The sequence below is a fragment of the Convolutriloba macropyga genome, chromosome 6 (assembly GCF_964194025.1).
Source record: "Convolutriloba macropyga chromosome 6, txConMacr16.3, whole genome shotgun sequence".
Taxonomy (NCBI): Eukaryota; Metazoa; Xenacoelomorpha; order Acoela; family Convolutidae; genus Convolutriloba; species Convolutriloba macropyga.
In genome coordinates, this window is record NC_134473.1 from 47,628,289 (window position 1) to 47,641,009 (window position 12,721).

A 12,721-nucleotide genomic window follows, 5' to 3' on the forward strand; every position below is an offset into this window, starting at 1 on the left:
GTGTTATTGAGCGGTTAGCTGTGAACGATTGTTTTTAAAAAGGAATGCCTACATGTCTTGGGTGGGCTTGAACAACCAACCTTTTGGTTAACAGCCGATCGCGCTAACCAATTGCGCCACAAGAGTCATGAATGTTGATGCGGGTAGGTCAGTATTTTTTAATCAATGTTCTATCTGAATTCGTTTAAAAAAAAGTCATAAGTTGGGATAGGCCATCATTTTTTTGGAACTTTTGAACGTGAGAAACCTTTAGATTTTGCTGAGGTTTGTTAATAATTTTTTGCTTAGTTGGTTAGCAAAGTTCTTATTTATATAAAATTTTTAAAGCTCGAGGTTTGCAATTAACTACCAACGACGCGCTATGGAGCCTAACAGCCTAACATGTTGAAGCGCACATGTCAATGACTTTGGTTTTGTTGAAAATTTTTCCATGAAGATATTAAATTTGGAATTATTTATCCTCTTTTATCAAACATCTGAATTGGGGAAAAAAAGGGTCTGGAATGGTTTCTTAGTGTTATTGAGCGGTTAGCTGTGAACGATTGTTTTCAAAAAGAAATGTTTAACGCTCCTGGGTGGGCTTGAACCACCAACCTTTCGGTTAACAGCCGAACGCGCTAACCAATTGTGCCACAAGAGCCATGAATGTGGAGGTGATCAGGTCAGCGTTTTTTTTATCAATGTTCTATCTGAATTTTTTCTGTAAAAAGTCATAAGTTGAGATATGCCATGTTTTTTTTGTAACTTTTGAACGTGAGAAAGCTTTAATTTTTGCTTGGGTTTGTTAATAATGATTTGCTTAGTTGGTTTGCAAACTTTAATTTTTATAAAATTTTTAACGTTCGAGGTTTGCATTTAACGACCACCGACGCTCTCTAGAGTCTAACACGTTGAAGCGAAGATGTCAATGACTTTGGTTATGTTGAACATTTTTCCAAGATGAAAAAGTTGGATTTATTAATCCTCTTTTTATCAAACGTTTGAATTGGGGAAAAATAGGTTCTGGAATGGTTTTTAGTGTTATTGAGCGGTTAGCTGTGAACGAATGTTTTCAAAAAGAAATTTTTAACGCTCCTGGGTGGGCTTGAACCACCAACCTTTCGGTTAACAGCCGAACGCGCTAACCAATTGCGCCACAAGAGTCATGAATGTTGATGCGGGTAGGTCAGCGTTGTTTTAATCAATGTTCTATCTGAATTTGTTCTATAAAAAGTCATAAGTTGGGATATGCACTCTTTTTTTGGAACTCTTGAACGTGAGAAAGCTTTAATATTTGCTTCGGTTTGTTAATAATAATTTGCTTAGTTGGTTAGCAAAGTTTAGTATTTATAAAATTTTTAAGGCTCGAGGTTTGCTTTTAACTACAATCAACGCGCTATGGAGCCTAACATTTTGAAGCGCGCAAGTCCTTGATTTTGGTTATGTTGAACCTTTTTCCATAAAGATATTAAAGTTGGAATTATTAATCGTTTTCATTAAACGTTTGAATTGGGTAGAAGTAGCTTCCGCAATGTTTTTTACTGTTATTAAGCTGTTAGCTGTTAGCGGTTGTTTTCAAATTTAGAAGTTTAACGCTCCTGAAGAGCCTTGACCCACCAAATTTTCGGTTTACAGCCGAACGCGCTAACCAATTGCGCCACAAGAGCCATGAAGGTTGATGCGAGCAGATCAGCGTTTTTTTATCAATGTTCTGTCTGAATTTGTTCTATAAAAAGTCATAAGTTGGGATATGCACTCTTTTTTTGTAACTTTTGAACGTGAGAAAGCTTTAATTTTTGCTGCGGTTTGTTAATAGTTATTTGCTTAGTTGGTTAGCAAAGTTTAGTTTTTATAAAATTTGAAAGGCTCGAGGTTTGCAATTAACTACCAACGACACGCTGTGGAGCCTAACAGCCTATAATGTTGAAGCTCGCATGTCAATGACTTTGGTTATGTTGAAAATTTTTCCATGAAGACATTAAAGTTGGAATTGTTAATCCTCTTTAAGCAAACGTTTGAATTGGTGAAAAATAGGTTCTGGAATGCTTTTTAGTGTTATTGAGCGGTTAGCTGTGAACGATTGTTTTCAAAAAGAAATGTTTACCGCTCCTGGGTGGGCTTGAACCACCAACCTTTCGGTTAACAGCCGAACGCGCTAACCAATTGCGCCACAAGAGTCATGAATGTTGATGCGGGTAGGTCAGCGTTGTTTTAATCAATGTTCTATCTGAATTTGTTCTATAAAAAGTCATAAGTTGGGATATGCACTCTTTTTTTGGAACTCTTGAACGTGAGAAAGCTTTAATATTTGCTTCGGTTTGTTAATAATAATTTGCTTAGTTGGTTAGCAAAGTTTAGTATTTATAAAATTTTTAAGGCTCGAGGTTTGCTTTTAACTACAATCAACGCGCTATGGAGCCTAACATTTTGAAGCGCGCAAGTCCTTGATTTTGGTTATGTTGAACCTTTTTCCATAAAGATATTAAAGTTGGAATTATTAATCGTTTTCATTAAACGTTTGAATTGGGTAGAAGTAGCTTCCGCAATGTTTTTTACTGTTATTAAGCTGTTAGCTGTTAGCGGTTGTTTTCAAATTTAGAAGTTTAACGCTCCTGAAGAGCCTTGACCCACCAAATTTTCGGTTTACAGCCGAACGCGCTAACCAATTGCGCCACAAGAGCCATGAAGGTTGATGCGAGCAGATCAGCGTTTTTTTATCAATGTTCTGTCTGAATTTGTTCTATAAAAAGTCATAAGTTGGGATATGCACTCCTTTTTGGAACTTTTGAACGTGAGAAAGCTTTAATTTTTGCTGCGGTTTGTTAATAGTTATTTGCTTAGTTGGTTAGCAAAGTTTAGTTTTTATAAAATTTGAAAGGCTCGAGGTTTGCAATTAACTACCAACGACACGCTGTGGAGCCTAACAGCCTATAATGTTGAAGCTCGCATGTCAATGACTTTGGTTATGTTGAAAATTTTTCCATGAAGACATTAAAGTTGGAATTGTTAATCCTCTTTAAGCAAACGTTTGAATTGGTGAAAAATAGGTTCTGGAATGCTTTTTAGTGTTATTGAGCGGTTAGCTGTGAACGATTGTTTTCAAAAAGAAATGTTTACCGCTCTTGGGTGGGCTGGAACCACCAACCTTTCGGTTAACAGCCGAACGCTCTAACCAGTTGCTCCACAAGAGCCATGAAAGTTGAGGCGAGCAGGTCAGCGTTTTTTTATCAATGTTCTATCTGAATTTGTTCTATAAAAAGTCATAAGTTGGGATATGCACTCTTTTTTTGTAACTTTTGAACGTGAGAAAGCTTTAATTTTTGCTGCGGTTTGTTAATAGTTATTTGCTTAGTTGGTTAGCAAAGTTTAGTTTTTATAAAATTTGAAAGGCTCGAGGTTTGCAATTAATTACCAACGACGCGCTATGGAGCCTAACAGCCTAACATGTTGAAGTGCACAAGCCAATAATTTTGGTTATGTTGAACATTTTCCATGAAGATATTAAAGTTGGATTTATTAATCCTCTTTTATCAAAACTTTTAATAGGGGAAAATAGATTTTGCAATGATTTTTTAGTGTTATTGGTCGGTTAGCTGTAAACGGTTGTTTTCAAAATGGAACTTTTAATGCTCCTGGGTAGCCCTGAGCCACCAAATTTTCGGTTAACAGCCGAACGCGCTAACCAATTGCGCCACAAGAGCCATGACAGTTGAATCGAACAGGTCAACGTTTTGTTTTGTTCATCTGAGTTTGTTCTTTAAAAAGTCATGAATTGGGATATGCCATCTTTTTTGTAGCTTTTGAACGTGAGAAAGCTTTAATTTTTGCTGGTTTTGTTAATAATTATTTGCTCAGTTGGTTAGAAAAATTTAGTTTTTAAAAAGTTTTTAAGGCTTGAGGTTTGCCTTTAGCTACCAACGACGTGCTCTGGTGTCAACACGTTGAAGCGAACGTGTCAATGACTTTGTTTATGTTAAACATTTTTTCATGAAGATAATAAGGTTGAACTAATTAATCCTTTTTTATTAAACTTTTCGAATTGGGGAAAAGTAGGTTCTGCAATTGTTTCTTAGTGTTATTGAGCGGTTAGCTGTGAACGATTGTTTTCAAAAAGAAATGTTTAACGCTCCTGGGTGGGCTTGAACCACCAACCTTTCGGTTAACAGCCGAACGCGCTAACCAATTGCGCCACAAGAGCCATGAATGTTGAGGCGAACAGGTCAGCGTTTTTTAATCAATGTTCTCTCTGAATTTGATCTATAAAGGGTCATAAGTTGGTATATGCCATCTATTTTTGTAACTTTTGATCATGAGAAAGCTTTAATGTTTGCTTCGGTTTGTTAAAAATAATTTGCTTAGTTGGTTGGCAAAGTTTAGTTTTTATAAAATTTTTAAGGCTCGAGGTTTGCTTTTAACTACAAACCACGCGCTATGGAGCCTAACATATTGCAGCGCGCAAGTCCTTGATTTTGGTTATGTTGAACTTTTTTCCATAAAGATAATAAAGTTGGAATTATTAATCATTTTCATTAAATGTTTGAATTGGGGAGAAGTAGCTTCCACAATGCTTTTTACTGTTATTAAGCTGTTAGCTGTAAACGGTTGTTTTCAAAATTAGATGTTTAACGCTCCTGAGGAGCCTTGACCCACCAAATTTTTGGTTTACAGCCAAACGCGCTAACCAATTGCGCCACAATAGCCATGAAGGTTGATGCGAGCAGGTCAGCGTTTTTTAATCAATGTTCTATCTGAATTTGTACTATAAAAAGTTATAAGTTGGGATTTGTCGTTTTTTTGTAACTTTTCAACGTGAGAGAGCTTTAAATTTTGCTGCGGCTTTTTAATAATTATTTGCTTAAATGGTTAGCAATGTTTAGTTGTAATAAAATTTTTAAGGCTCGAGGTTTGCAATTAACTGCCAACGACGCGCTATGGAGCCTAACAGCCTAACATGTTGAAGTGCACATGTCAATGACTTTGTTTATGTTAAACATTTTTTCATGAAGATAATAAGGTTGAACTTATTAATCCTTTTTTATTAAACGCTTCGAATTGGGGTAAAATAGGTTCTGCAATTGTTTCTTAGTGTTATTGAGCGGTTAGCTGTGAACGATTGTTTTCAAAAAGAAATGTTTAACGCTCCTGGGTGGGCTTGAACCACCAACCTTTCGGTTAACAGCCGAACGCGCTAACCAATTGCGCCACAAGAGCCATGAATGTTTAGGCGAACAGGTCAGCGTTTTTTAATCAATGTTCTGTCTGAATTTGATCTATAAAAGGTCATAAGTTGGTATATGCCATCTATTTTTGTAACTTTTGATCATGAGAAAGCTTTAATGTTTGCTTAGGTTTGTTAATAATAATTTGCTTAGTTGGTTAGCGAAGTTTAGTTTTTATAAAATTTTTAAGGCTCGAGGTTTGCATTTAATTACCAACGACGCGCTATGGAGCCTAACAGCCTAACATGTTGAAGTGCACATGTCAATGACTTTGTTTATGTTAAGCATTTTTTCATGAAGATAATAAGGTTGAACTTATTAATCCTTTTTTATTAAACGCTTCGAATTGGGGTAAAATAGGTTCTGCAATTGTTTCTTAGTGTTATTGAGCGGTTAGCTGTGAACGATTGTTTTCAAAAAGAAATGTTTAACGCTCCTGGGTGGGCTTGAACCACCAACCTTTCGGTTAACAGCCGAACGCGCTAACCAATTGCGCCACAAGAGCCATGCATGTTGAGGCGAACAGGTCAGCGTTTTTTAATCAATTTTCTGTCTGAATTTGATCTATAAAAGGTCATAAGTTGGTATATGCCATCTATTTTTGTAACTTTTGATCATGAGAAAGCTTTAATGTTTGCTTCGGTTTGTTAATAATAATTTGCTTAGTTGGTTAGCGAAGTTTAGTTTTTATAAAATTTTTAAGGCTCGAGGTTTGCTTTTAACTACAAACAACGCGCTATGGAGCCTAACATTTTGAAGCGCGCAAGTCCTTGATTTTGGTTATGTTGAACCTTTTTCCATAAAGATATTAAAGTTGGAATTATTAATCATTTTCATTAAATGTTTGAATTGGGGAGAAGTAGCTTCCACAATGCTTTTTACTGTTATTAAGCTGTTAGCTGTAAACGGTTGTTTTCAAAATTAGATGTTTAACGCTCCTGAGGAGCCTTGACCCACCAAATTTTTGGTTTACAGCCAAACGCGCTAACCAATTGCGCCACAAGAGCCATGAAGGTTGATGCGAGCAGGTCAGCGTTTTTTTATCAATGTTCTATCTGAATTTGTACTATAAAAAGTGATAAGTTGGGATTTGCTATCTTTTTTTTTGTAACTTTTAAACGTGAGAGAGCTTTAAATTTTGCTGCGTTTTTTTAATAATTATTTGCTTAAATGGTTAGCAAAGTTTAGTTGTATTAAAATTTTTAAGGCTCGAGGTTTGCAATTAACTGCCAACGACGCGCTATGGAGCCTAACAGCCTAACATGTTGAAGTGCACATGTCAATGACTTTGTTTATGTTAAACATTTTTTCATGAAGATAATAAGGTTGAACTTATTAATCCTTTTTTATTAAACGTTTCGAATTGGGGAAAATTAGGTTCTGCAATTGTTTCTTAGTGTTATTGGGCGGTTAGCTGTGAACGATTGTTTTCAAAAAGAAATGTTTAACGCTCCTGAGTGGGCTTGAACCACCAACCTTTCGGTTAACAGCCGAACGCTCTGACCAATTGCGGCACAAGAGCCATAACTGTTCAGGCGAACAGGTCAGCGTTTTTTAATCAATGTTGTGTCTGAATTTGTTCTATAAAAAGTCATAAGTTGGGATATGCACTCTTTTTTTGTAACTTTTGAACGTGAGAAATCTTTAATTTCTGCTGCGGTTTGTTATTAGTTATTTGCTTAGTTGGTTAGCAAAGTTTAGTTGTAATAAAATTTTTAAGGCTCGAGGTTTGCAATTAACTACCAACGACACGCTGTGGAGCCTAACAGCCTAACATTTTGAAGCTCGCCTGTCAATGACTTTGGTTATGTTGAAAGTTTTTCCATGAAGACATTAAAGTTGGAATTGTTAATCCTCTTTAATCAAACGTTTGAATTGGTGAAAAATAGGTTCTGGAATGCTTTTTAGTGTTATTGAGCGGTTAGCTGTGAACGAATGTTTTCAAAAAGAAATGTTTAACGCTCCTGGGTGGGCTTGAACCACCAAACTTTCGGTTAACAACCGAACGCGCTAACCAATTGCGCCACAAGAGCCATGACAGTTGAATCTAACAGGTCAACGTTTTGTTTTGTTCATCTGAGTTTGTTCTATGAAAAGTCATGAATTGGGATATGCCATCTTTTTGGAACTTTTGAACGTGAGAAAGCTTTATTTTTTGCTGGTTTTGTTAATAATTATTTGCTCAGTTGGTTAGAAAAAATTAGTTTTTAAAAAATTTTTAAGGCTTGAGGTTTGCCTTTAGCTAACGACGTGCTCTGGGCTCAACACGTTGAAGCGAACGTGTCAATGACTTTGTTTATGTTAAACATTTTTAAGGCTCGAGGTTTGCATTTAATTACCAACGACGCGCTATGGAGCCTAACAGCCTAACATGTTGAAGTGCACATGTCAATGACTTTGTTTATGTTAAGCATTTTTTCATGAAGATAATAAGGTTGAACTTATTAATCCTTTTTTATTAAACGCTTCGAATTGGGGTAAAATAGGTTCTGCAATTGTTTCTTAGTGTTATTGAGCGGTTAGCTGTGAACGATTGTTTTCAAAAAGAAATGTTTAACGCTCCTGGGTGGGCTTGAACCACCAACCTTTCGGTTAACAGCCGAACGCGCTAACCAATTGCGCCACAAGAGCCATGCATGTTGAGGCGAACAGGTCAGCGTTTTTTAATCAATTTTCTGTCTGAATTTGATCTATAAAAGGTCATAAGTTGGTATATGCCATCTATTTTTGTAACTTTTGATCATGAGAAAGCTTTAATGTTTGCTTCGGTTTGTTAATAATAATTTGCTTAGTTGGTTAGCGAAGTTTAGTTTTTATAAAATTTTTAAGGCTCGAGGTTTGCTTTTAACTACAAACAACGCGCTATGGAGCCTAACATTTTGAAGCGCGCAAGTCCTTGATTTTGGTTATGTTGAACCTTTTTCCATAAAGATATTAAAGTTGGAATTATTAATCATTTCCATTAAATGTTTGAATTGGGGAGAAGTAGCTTCCACAATGCTTTTTACTGTTATTAAGCTGTTAGCTGTAAACGGTTGTTTTCAAAATTAGATGTTTAACGCTCCTGAGGAGCCTTGACCCACCAAATTTTTGGTTTACAGCCAAACGCGCTAACCAATTGCGCCACAAGAGCCATGAAGGTTGATGCGAGCAGGTCAGCGTTTTTTTATCAATGTTCTATCTGAATTTGTACTATAAAAAGTGATAAGTTGGGATTTGCTATCTTTTTTTTTGTAACTTTTAAACGTGAGAGAGCTTTAAATTTTGCTGCGTTTTTTTAATAATTATTTGCTTAAATGGTTAGCAAAGTTTAGTTGTATTAAAATTTTTAAGGCTCGAGGTTTGCAATTAACTGCCAACGACGCGCTATGGAGCCTAACAGCCTAACATGTTGAAGTGCACATGTCAATGACTTTGTTTATGTTAAACATTTTTTCATGAAGATAATAAGGTTGAACTTATTAATCCTTTTTTATTAAACGTTTCGAATTGGGGAAAATTAGGTTCTGCAATTGTTTCTTAGTGTTATTGGGCGGTTAGCTGTGAACGATTGTTTTCAAAAAGAAATGTTTAACGCTCCTGAGTGGGCTTGAACCACCAACCTTTCGGTTAACAGCCGAACGCTCTGACCAATTGCGCCACAAGAGCCATAACTGTTCAGGCGAACAGGTCAGCGTTTTTTAATCAATGTTGTGTCTGAATTTGTTCTATAAAAAGTCATAAGTTGGGATATGCACTCTTTTTTTGTAACTTTTGAACGTGAGAAATCTTTAATTTCTGCTGCGGTTTGTTATTAGTTATTTGCTTAGTTGGTTAGCAAAGTTTAGTTGTAATAAAATTTTTAAGGCTCGAGGTTTGCAATTAACTACCAACGACACGCTGTGGAGCCTAACAGCCTAACATTTTGAAGCTCGCCTGTCAATGACTTTGGTTATGTTGAAAGTTTTTCCATGAAGACATTAAAGTTGGAATTGTTAATCCTCTTTAATCAAACGTTTGAATTGGTGAAAAATAGGTTCTGGAATGCTTTTTAGTGTTATTGAGCGGTTAGCTGTGAACGAATGTTTTCAAAAAGAAATGTTTAACGCTCCTGGGTGGGCTTGAACCACCAAACTTTCGGTTAACAACCGAACGCGCTAACCAATTGCGCCACAAGAGCCATGACAGTTGAATCTAACAGGTCAACGTTTTGTTTTGTTCATCTGAGTTTGTTCTATGAAAAGTCATGAATTGGGATATGCCATCTTTTTGGAACTTTTGAACGTGAGAAAGCTTTATTTTTTGCTGGTTTTGTTAATAATTATTTGCTCAGTTGGTTAGAAAAAATTAGTTTTTAAAAAATTTTTAAGGCTTGAGGTTTGCCTTTAGCTAACAACGACGTGCTCTGGGCTCAACACGTTGAAGCGAACGTGTCAATGACTTTGTTTATGTTAAACATTTTTTCATGAAGATAATAAGGTTGAACTTATTAATCCTTTTTTTATTGAACGTTTCGAATTGGGGAAAAATAAGTGCGTTCTGCAATTGTTTCTTAGTGTTATTGAGCGGTTAGCTGTGAACGATTGTTTTCAAAAAGAAATGTTTAACGCTCCTGGGTGGGCTTGAACCACCAACCTTTCGTTTAACAGCACAACGCGCTAACCAATTGCGCCACAAGAGCCATGACAGTTGAATCGAACAGGTCAACGTTTTGTTATGTTCATCTGAGTTTGTTCTATAAAAAGTCATGAGTTGGGATATGCCATCTTTTTTGTAACTTTTGAACGTGAGAAAGCTTTAATTTTTGCTGGTTTTTGTTAGAAAAATTTGCTCAGTTGGTTAGAAAAATTTAGTTTTTAAAAAGTTTTTAAGGCTTGAGGTTTGCCTTTAGCTACCAACGACGTGCTCTGGAGTCAACACGTCGAAGCGAACGTGTCAATGACTTTGTTTATGTTAAACATTTTTTCATGAAGATAATAAGGTTGAACTTATTAATCCTTTTTTATTAAACGCTTCGAATTGGGGAAAATATGTTCTGCAATTGTTTTTAGTGTTATTTAGTGGTTAGCTGTAAACGGTTGTTTTGATAATGAAATGTTTAACGCTCCTGGGTGGGCGTGAACCACCAACCTTTCCGTAATCAACCGAAAGCGCTTACTAGTTGCCACAACATCCATGACAGTTAAAGCAAACAGTTCAATATTTTGTTTTTTTCTGAATTTGTCCTATAAAAAGTTCGTATATTCCATCTTTTTTCGTAACTTGTGAAAATGAGAACGCTTTAATTTTTGCTTGACTTTGTTAATATTTATTTGCTTAGTTGGTTAGCAAAATTTATTTTTTATAGAATTTTCTAGGCTCGAGGTTTGCCATTAACTACCAACGACGCGCTATGGAGCCTAACAGTCTAACATGTTGAAGCGCACATGTCAATGACTTTGGTTATGTGAAACATTTTTCCATGAAGATAATGAGGTTGGAATTATTAATCTTTTTAATCAAATATTTGAGTTCGTGAAAAATAGGTTCTGCAATTGTTTATAGGTGTTATTGAGCGGTTAGTTTTAAGCGGTTGTTTTCAAAATGGAAGAGGTAACGCTCCTTGGTAGGCTTGACCCACCAAACTTTCGGTTAACATTCGAACGCGCTAACCCATTGCGCCACAACAGCCCTTAAAATTGAAGTTTATCTGCATCTTTTGTATGAAAGGTCGTAAGTTGGGATAGTCCATCTTTTTTGAAACTTGTGGATGTAAAAAAGCTTTAATTTTCGCCGGGTGTGGTATTACATATTTGCTTAGTTGGTTAGCAAAATTTAGTTTTTATAAAATTTTTAGAACTGAACGTTTGCTTTAACTACTAATGATTCGCTATAGAGCCTAACAGCCTAACGTATTGAAGCGCACATGTCAATTAGTTTGGTTATATTGAACAATTTACCATGAAGTTATTAGAGTTGGGAATATCAATCATTGTTTATCAACGTTTGAATGTGGGAAAAGTTAGGTTGTGCAATGGTTTTCCAAGTGTTATTGATGAGTCAGCTGTAAACCGTTGTTTTCAAAAAAAATGTATTTGCTCCTACTGGGGCTTGATCCGTCAACTTAACATTACCAACCGAAAGTGCTAACCAATTGAGCCGCCAGAGCCACGAGATTTGAAGCGAACTGGTCACTGTTTTTATTTTGTTTATCTAAACCGTTTCTATGAAAGCAAAAAGTTGGGATAGTCTATCTTTTTTTGATACTTGTTAGTGTGAGAAAGCTTTAATATCTGCTTGGGTTTGTTAATACTTGTTTTCTTAGTTGGTTAGCAAATTTTAGTTTTGATAAAAAAATTTTAAGGCGCAAGGTTTGGATTTAGCTACCAACTACGCGCTATAGAGCCTATCATGTTGAAGCTCACGTGTCAATGATTTTGGTTATGTTGAACTTTTTTCCATGAAGATAAAAGATTTGGAATTATTAACCCTTTTTTATCGAACGTTTGAGTTCTTGAAAAATAGGTTCTGCAATGGCAATGGTTTTTAAGTGTTATTGAGTGGTTAGCTGTACGCGGTTGTCTTCAAAATGAAAAGTGTAACGCTCCTGGGTGGGCTTGAACCACCAAACTTTATCTAAACAGTTTCTATGAAAGCAAAAAGTTGGGATAGTATATTTTTTTTGATACTTGTAAGTGTGAGAAAGCTTTAATTTTTGCTTGCCTTTGTTAATAATTTTTTGTTTAGTTGTTTAGCAAAATTTGTTTTTTATAAGAATTGTAAATGTCGATTTTGGCTTTTTTTTACCACCATCGGTTCGCTATAGAGCCTAACTTGTTGAAGCGGGTGTATCAATGAATTTAGTTTTGTTGAACGTTTTCCATGAAGAAAATGAAGTCGGTAAAAATATTTGCGCTTCTGGGTGGGCTTGAACCTCCAACGTTCCGGTAAACAGCGAAAACCGCTAACCAATAGCGCCGCAGCAGCTAGGAAAATTGAAGCGCTCGTGTCAATGTTCTGTATTTGTTCATCTGAATTTGTTTTATGAAAAGTCCTAAGTTGGCTTAGTCCATCTTTTTTGAAACTGGTGAAAGTGAGAAACCTTCAATTTTAGTGGGTTTTTGTTATACATATTTGCTTAGTTTGTTAGAGAAATTTAGTTTTTACAAAAATTGTAAGGTTCGAGGTTGGCTTTTTACTACCAACGATTCGCTAAGGAGCCTAATTTGATGAAGCTCACGTGTCAATAATATTGTTTTTATTGAACATTTTTCCATGAAGAAACTAAAGTTGGGAATATTAATCATTTTTAATCAACTTTTGAATGTTGGTTTTCTGTATACGGTTGTTTTCAAAATAAAAATTTCAGCGCGTCTGGGTGCGCTTGAATCATCAACCTTTCGGTTAACAGAGGAACGGACTAAACAATTGCGCCACAAGAGCCACGAGAGTTGAAGCTCGTTTAATTTAGTTTTTTCTATAAAAAGCCGTAAGTTGGGACAATCCATCTTTTGTGAAACCTCTGAATGTGAGAAAGCTTTACTTTTTGCTGGGATTTCTTAATG

At 35.8% G+C, this 12,721-nt stretch overlaps 1 protein-coding gene and 12 non-coding genes across 14 annotated transcripts in view; 1 reads left to right on the top strand and 12 right to left on the bottom strand.

Moving 5' to 3' along the window:
- The window catches only part of LOC142341717 (uncharacterized), a 188,137-nt gene that overhangs the window by 129,363 nt on the left and 46,053 nt on the right, over positions 1–12,721 (top strand). The window lies entirely within an intron of this gene.
- On the bottom strand, positions 567–640 carry Trnan-guu (transfer RNA asparagine (anticodon GUU)). Its single transcript has one exon. It is a non-coding gene; the product is annotated as a tRNA-Asn (tRNA).
- On the bottom strand, positions 1,070–1,143 carry Trnan-guu (transfer RNA asparagine (anticodon GUU)). Its single transcript has one exon. It is a non-coding gene; the product is annotated as a tRNA-Asn (tRNA).
- On the bottom strand, positions 2,084–2,157 carry Trnan-guu (transfer RNA asparagine (anticodon GUU)). The gene has a single exon. It is a non-coding gene; the product is annotated as a tRNA-Asn (tRNA).
- Trnan-guu (transfer RNA asparagine (anticodon GUU)) lies at positions 4,104–4,177 on the bottom strand. Its single transcript has one exon. It is a non-coding gene; the product is annotated as a tRNA-Asn (tRNA).
- Trnan-guu (transfer RNA asparagine (anticodon GUU)) lies at positions 5,117–5,190 on the bottom strand. The gene has a single exon. It is a non-coding gene; the product is annotated as a tRNA-Asn (tRNA).
- Trnan-guu (transfer RNA asparagine (anticodon GUU)) lies at positions 5,630–5,703 on the bottom strand. Its single transcript has one exon. It is a non-coding gene; the product is annotated as a tRNA-Asn (tRNA).
- Positions 6,647–6,720, bottom strand: Trnan-guu (transfer RNA asparagine (anticodon GUU)). Its single transcript has one exon. It is a non-coding gene; the product is annotated as a tRNA-Asn (tRNA).
- On the bottom strand, positions 7,158–7,231 carry Trnan-guu (transfer RNA asparagine (anticodon GUU)). The gene has a single exon. It is a non-coding gene; the product is annotated as a tRNA-Asn (tRNA).
- Trnan-guu (transfer RNA asparagine (anticodon GUU)) lies at positions 7,756–7,829 on the bottom strand. Its single transcript has one exon. It is a non-coding gene; the product is annotated as a tRNA-Asn (tRNA).
- Trnan-guu (transfer RNA asparagine (anticodon GUU)) lies at positions 8,773–8,846 on the bottom strand. The gene has a single exon. It is a non-coding gene; the product is annotated as a tRNA-Asn (tRNA).
- On the bottom strand, positions 9,284–9,357 carry Trnan-guu (transfer RNA asparagine (anticodon GUU)). Its single transcript has one exon. It is a non-coding gene; the product is annotated as a tRNA-Asn (tRNA).
- Positions 9,785–9,858, bottom strand: Trnan-guu (transfer RNA asparagine (anticodon GUU)). The gene has a single exon. It is a non-coding gene; the product is annotated as a tRNA-Asn (tRNA).